This window comes from Arachis stenosperma, chromosome 3 (assembly GCF_014773155.1).
Source record: "Arachis stenosperma cultivar V10309 chromosome 3, arast.V10309.gnm1.PFL2, whole genome shotgun sequence".
Taxonomy (NCBI): Eukaryota; Viridiplantae; Streptophyta; class Magnoliopsida; order Fabales; family Fabaceae; genus Arachis; species Arachis stenosperma.
In genome coordinates, this window is record NC_080379.1 from 117,098,666 (window position 1) to 117,105,591 (window position 6,926).

Here is a 6,926-nt window from a genome sequence, read left to right on the forward strand (position 1 = left end):
AGAAGAAGTATAAAAAGGTAGTCACAAACACCATTACAAAGTGAAAACTAACTGTTCTTCTATTCAATTCAGCTTATTCTTGTTCTAAGATATTCATTCGCACCCAAGAACTTGATGAATGTGATGATTATGTGACGCTCATCATCATTCTCACTTATGAACGCGTGCCTGACAACCACCTCCGTTCTACAAGCAAACAAGGCTTGAATGTTTATCTCTTGGATTCCTTAATCAGAATCTTCGTGGTATAAGCTAGAATTGATGGCGGCATTCTTGAGAATCCGGAAAGTCTAAACCTTGTCTGTGGTATTCCGAGTAGGATTCAAGGATTGAATGACTATGACGAGCTTCAAACTCACGATTGTGGGGCGTTAGTGACAGACGCAAAAGAATCACTGGATTCTATTCCGACATGATCGAGAACCGACAGATCAATAGCCGTGCTGTGACAGAGCGCATTGAACATTTTCACTGAGAGGACCGGACTGTAGCCATTGACAACGGTGATGCCCAACATACAGCTTGCCATGGAAAGGAGTAAGAAGGATTGGATGAAGACTGTAGGAAAGTAGAGAGACGGAAGGGACAAAGCATCTCCATACGCTTATCTGAAATTCTCACCAATGAATTGCATAAGTATCACTATCTTTATTTTATGTTTTATTCATCTTTTAATTATCAACCCTCCATAACCATTTGAATCCGCCTGACTGAGATTTACAAGATGACCATAGCTTGCTTCATACCAACAATCTCCGTGGGATCGACCCTTACTCGCGTCAGGTTTATTACTTGGACGACCCAATGCACTTGCTGGTTAGTTGTGCGAAGTTGTGATAAAGAGTTGAGATTGCAATTGAGCGTACCATGTTGATGGCGCCATTGATGATCACAATTTTGTGCACCAAGTTTTTGGCGCCGTTGCCGGAGATTGTTCGAGTTTGGACAACTGACGGTTCGTCTTGTTGCTCAGATTAGGTATTTTTCTTCAGAATTTTTAAGAATGAATTCTAGAGTTTCAAGGTGATGTTTTCATCATCACCAAAGCTGATTGATTCTCATCAATTTAGCTCTTGAATGTAATGTCCTGCTGAAGCTTGGCTAGCCATGTCTAATCTTTTTAGACTAAAGCTTTAGACTAATATTGCATGATTCCTGGAATTCTCATTAAGAATTTTGAATCCTTTATTTTACTTCTCCATATAATTTTTGAAAAATCCAAAAAAATTTATAAAATCTTAAAATCAAAAATATTTTTATGTTTCTTGTTTGAGTCTAGTGTCTAATTTTAAGTTTGGTGTCAATTGCATGTCTTTATTCTTCTAATTTTCGAAAATTACATGCATTATGTTCTTCATTGATCTTCAAGTTGTTCTTGATGATTTCCTTGCTCTGATCTTTAAATTCTCTTGTCTTGAGTGTTTTGTTTTTTCTCATATGCATTCTCAATTTGTTAGTGTCAGTAGTATACAAACTTCTAAGTTTGGTGTCTTGCATGCATTGTTTATTTGATCTTAGTGGCATTTTGATTATTCCTCATCATTAAAAATTCAAAAAAAAATTTTAATTTGTGTCTTTTCAAGTCAATAATACAGAGAATTGAAGATTCAGAACATACAGCAGAGGAATTACACAAAAAGAGCTGGGTGTTCAAAACGCCCAGTAAGGAAGGAAAACTGGCGTTTAAACGCCAGCCAGGGTGCCTGGCTGGGCGTTTAACGCCCAAAAGGGTAGAGTTTTGGGCGTTAAACGCCAGAATGGATATCATTCTGGGCGTTTAACGCCAGGATGGCACAAGAGGGAAGATTTTGTTTTTAATTCAGATTTTTTTTCAAGTTTTCATAATTTTTCAAAATCAAATCTTTTTCAAATCATATCTTTTCAATCATATATTTTCAAAATTAATTTCTTTCCATTTTCAAAAGTACTTGCTAACAATTAATGATTTGATCCAACATTTCAAGTATGTTGCCTTTTTTGTTGAGAAATGTTTAATGTCTGAATCATATCTTTTAAATTTCTTGTTAGCCAAGTCATTAATTTTCAAAATCAAATCTTTTTAAATTGTTTTTCAAATCATATCTTCTCAATCATATCTTTTTAAAACTATATCTTTTCAATCATATCTTTTTATCACATTTTTTAAAATTAATTTTTCAATCTTATCTTCTTGATTTCTAATTTCAAAATCCTTTTCAATTTCACTTTATTTCTTTCCCAATCTTATTTTTCGAAAATCATTTACCATTTCTTAAAATTTCTTTTAATTAATTCACTTTAATTTTCGAAAATTTCTTCCCCTCTTCTCACATCCTTCTATTTATGGACTAACACTCCTCCTCAATGCACAATTCGAACTCTATATCTCTTGATAAGTTCGAATTCTTCTACCTCCTCCTTCTATTCTTCTTTTCCTCTGACACCTCAAGGAATCTCTATACTGTGACATAGAGGATTCCATATTTTTTTGTTCTCTTCTCTTTCGTATGAGCAGGAGCAAAGACAAAAGCATTCTTGTTGAGGCTGACCCTGAACCTGAAAGGACCTTGAAGCGAAAGCTAAGAGAAGCTAAAGCACTACTCTCTGTAGAGGACCTAACAGAAATCTTCAAACAAGAAGAAGACATGGCAGCCGTAAACAACAATAATGCCAATAATGCAAGGAAGGTGCTGGGTGACTTTACTGCACCTACTCCCGACTTCTATGGGAGGAGCATCTCTATCCCTACCATTGGAGCAAACAACTTTGAGCTTAAGCCTCAATTAGTTTCTCTAATGCAACAGAATTGCAAGTTCTATGGACTTCCATTGGAAGATCCTCATCAGTTTTTAGCTGAATTCTTGCAAATCTGTGACACTGTCAAGACCAATGGGGTTGACCCTGAGGTCTATAGACTTATGCTATTCCCTTTTGCTGTAAGAGACAGAGCTAGGATATGGTTGGACTCACAACCTAAAGAAAGCCTGAACTCTTAGGAAAAGCTAGTCAATGCCTTCTTGGAAAAGTTCTTTCCACCTCAAAAATTGAGTAAGCTTAGAGTGGAAGTCCAAACCTTCAGACAGAAGGAAGGTGAATCCCTCTATGAAGCTTGGGAAAGATACAAACAATTGATCAGAAAGTATCCCTCTGACATGCTTTCTGAATGGAGCATCATAGGTATCTTCTATGATGGTCTCTCTGAACTGTCCAAGATGTCATTGGACAGCTCTGCTGGAGGATCTCTTCATCTGAAGAAGACGCCTACAGAAGCTCAAGAACTCATTGAAATGGTTGCAAATAACCAATTCATGTACAATTCTGAAAGGAATCCTGTGAACAATGGGACGAATCAGAAGAAAGGAGTTCTTGAGATTGATACTCTGAATGCCATATTGGCTCAGAACAAAATATTGACTCAGCAAGTCAATATGATTTCTCAAAGTCTATCTGGAATGCAAGCTGCACCAGGCAGTACTAAAGACGCTTCATCTGAAGAAGAAGCTTATGATCCTGAGAACCCTTCAATGGAAGAGGTGAATTACATGGGAGAACCCTATGGAAACACCTATAATCCTTCATGGAGAAATCATCCAAATATCTCATAGAAGGATCAACAGAGACCTCAACAAGGTTTCAACAACAATAATGGTGGAAGAAACAGGTTTGGCAATGGCATGCTTTTTCCATCATCTTCTCAGCAACAGACAGAGAATTCTAAGCAGAGCCACTCTGACTTAGCAACCATGGTCTCTGATCTAATCAAAACCACTCAAAGTTTCATGACTGAAACAAGGTTCTCCATTAGAAAGTTGGAGGCACAAGTGGGTCAGCTGAGTAAGAAAGTTACTGAACTCCCTCATAGTACTCTTCCAAGCAATACAGAAGAGAATCCAAAGGGAGAGTGTAAGGCCATCAATATGGCCGAATTTGGAGAGGAGAAAGAGGCAGTGAGCGCCACTGAGGAAGACCTCAATGGACGTCCACTGGCCTCCAATGAGTTCCTTAATGAGGAACCATGGGAATCAAAGGCTCACACTGAGACCATAGATATTCCATTGAATTTACTTCTGCCATTCATGAGCTCTGATGAGTATTCTTCCTCTGAAGAGGATGAAGATGTTACTGAAGAGCAAGTTGCTAAGTACCTTGGAGCAATCATGAAGCTAAATGACAAGTTATTTGGTAATGAGACTTGGGAGGATGAACCCCCTTTGCTCACCAAAGAACTGGATAACTTGATTAGGCAGAGATTACCTCAAAAGAAACAGGACCCTGGGAAGTTCTCAATACCTTGTACCATAGGCACCATGACCTTTGAGAAGGCTCTGTGTGACCTAGGGTCAAGCATAAACCTCATGCCTCTCTCTGTAATCGAGAAGCTAGGGATCTTTGAGGTGCAAGCTGCAAGAATCTCACTAGAGATGGCAGACAATTCAAGAAAATAAGCTTATGGACTTGTAAACGATGTTCTGGTAAAGGTTGAAGACCATTACATCCCTGCTGATTTCATAGTCCTAGAGACTGGGAAGTGAATGGATGAATCCATCATTCTTGGCAGACCCTTCCTAGCCACAGCAAAGGAAGCACAGTTCTGGTGTTCAAACACCAGAAACAGATAAGGAGCTGGCGTCTAACGCCATTCCTGCTTCCACCCCTGGCATTCAAACGCCAGTGGGAGATCAGACACATACAAGTGCTGAAAATAACCCCTCTAAAAAGGCTTCTCAACCCACATCTGTAGGCAATAAACCTGCAGCAACTAAGGTTGAAGAATATAAAGCCAAAATGCCTTATCCTCAGAAACTTCGCCAAGCGGAACAAGATAAGCAATTTGCCCGCTTTGCAGACTATCTCAGGACTCTTGAAATAAAGATTCCGTTTGCAGAGGCACTTGAGCAAATACCCTCTTATGCCAAATTCATGAAAGAGATCTTAAGTCATAAGAAGGATTGGAGGGAAACCGAGAAAGTTTATCTCACTGAAGAATGCAGTGCAGTCATTCTGAAAAGCTTACCTGAGAAGCTTAAGGATCCGGGAAGCTTTATGATACCATGCACATTAGAAGGTACTTGTACCAAGCAAGCTCTATGTGATCTTGGAGCGAGTATTAATCTAATACCTGCAGCTACTATCGAAAAGCTCGGGTTGACTGATGAAGTTAAACTAACCCGGATATGTCTTCAACTCGCTGATGGCTCCATTAAATACCCATCAGGCGTGATTGAAGACATGATTGTCAAAGTTGGGCCATTTGCCTTTCCCACTGACTTTGTGGTGCTGGAAATGGAGGAGCACAAGAGTGCAACTCTCATTCTGGGAAGACCTTTCCTAGCAACTGGCCGAACCCTCATTGATGTTCAAAAAGGGGAAGTAACCCTGAGAGTCAATGAGGATGAGTTCAAGTTGAATTTTGTCAAAGCCATGCAGCATCCAGACACCCAAAATGACTGCATGAGCGTTGATATTATTGACTCTCTGGTAAAAGAAGTCAATATGGCTGAGAGCCTCGAATCAGAGCTAGAGGATATCTTTAAAGATATTCAGCCTGATCTGGAGGAACCAGAGGAAATAATAGAACCTCTGAAAATCCCTCAGGAAGAGGAGAAACCTCCCAAACCCGAGCTCAAACCATTACCACCATCCCTGAAATATGCATTTCTGGGAGAAGATGATACCTTTCTTGTAATCATAAGCTCTACCTTAGAGCCACAGGAAGAGGAAGCACTAATTCAAGTGCTAAGGACACACAAGACAGCTCTTGGGTGGTCCATCAGTGATATCAAGGGCATTAGCCCACCCAGATGCATGCACAAGATCTTACTGGAGGGTGACGCCAAGCCAGTGGTTCAACCATAAAGGCGGCTGAATCCAGCCATGAAGGAGGTGGTGCAGAAAGAGGTCACTAAGTTACTAGAGGCTGGGATTATTTATCCTATTTCTGATAGCCCCTGGGTAAGCCCTGTCCAAGTCGTCCCTAAGAAAGGTGCCATGACAGTGGTTCATAATGAAAAAAATGAACTGGTTCCTACAAGAACAGTTACAGGGTAGCGTATGTGTATTGATTATAGAAGGCTCAATACAGCTACCAGAAAGGATCATTTTCCTTTACCATTCACAGACCAGATGCTAGAAAGACTAGTAGGTCATGAATACTACTGCTTCCTAGATGGATATTCAAGTTATAATCAAATTACAGTAGATCCAAAAGATCAAGAGAAAATGGCATTCACATGTCCATCCGGAGTATTTGCATATAGAAGGATGCCATTTGGCTTATGCAATGCACCTGCAACCTTTCAAAGGTGCATGCTCTCAATTTTCTCTGATATGGTGGAAAAATTTCTGGAAGTCTTCATGGATGACTTTTCAGTATTTGGAGACTCATTCAGCTCCTGTCTTGACCATCTAGCACTTGTTCTAAAGAGATGCCAAGAGACCAACCTAGTTTCAAACTGGGAGAAATGTCACTTTATGGTGACTGAAGGAATTGTCCTTGGGCACAAAATCTCAAATAGGGGAATAGAGGTGGATCAAGCTAAGGTAGAGGTAATTGAAAAATTACCACCACCAGCCAATGTTAAGGCAATCAGAAGCTTTCTGGGGCATGTAGGATTCTATAGGAGGTTTATAAAGGATTTTTCAAAAATCGCCAAACCTCTAAGTAATCTGCTAGCTGCTGACACACCATTTATCTTTGATAAGGAGTGTCTGCAGGTGTTTGAGACTCTGAAAGCTAAGCTGGTCACAGCACCAGTCATCTCTGCACCAGACTGGACATTACCATTTGAATTAATGTGTGATGCCAGTGACCATGCCATTGGTGCAGTGTTGGGACAGAGACATGACAAGCTTCTGCACGTCATTTACTATGTTAGTCGTGTTTTAAATGACGCACAGAAGAATTACACAACCACAGAAAAAGAGCTGCTTGCAGTGGTTTACGCCAT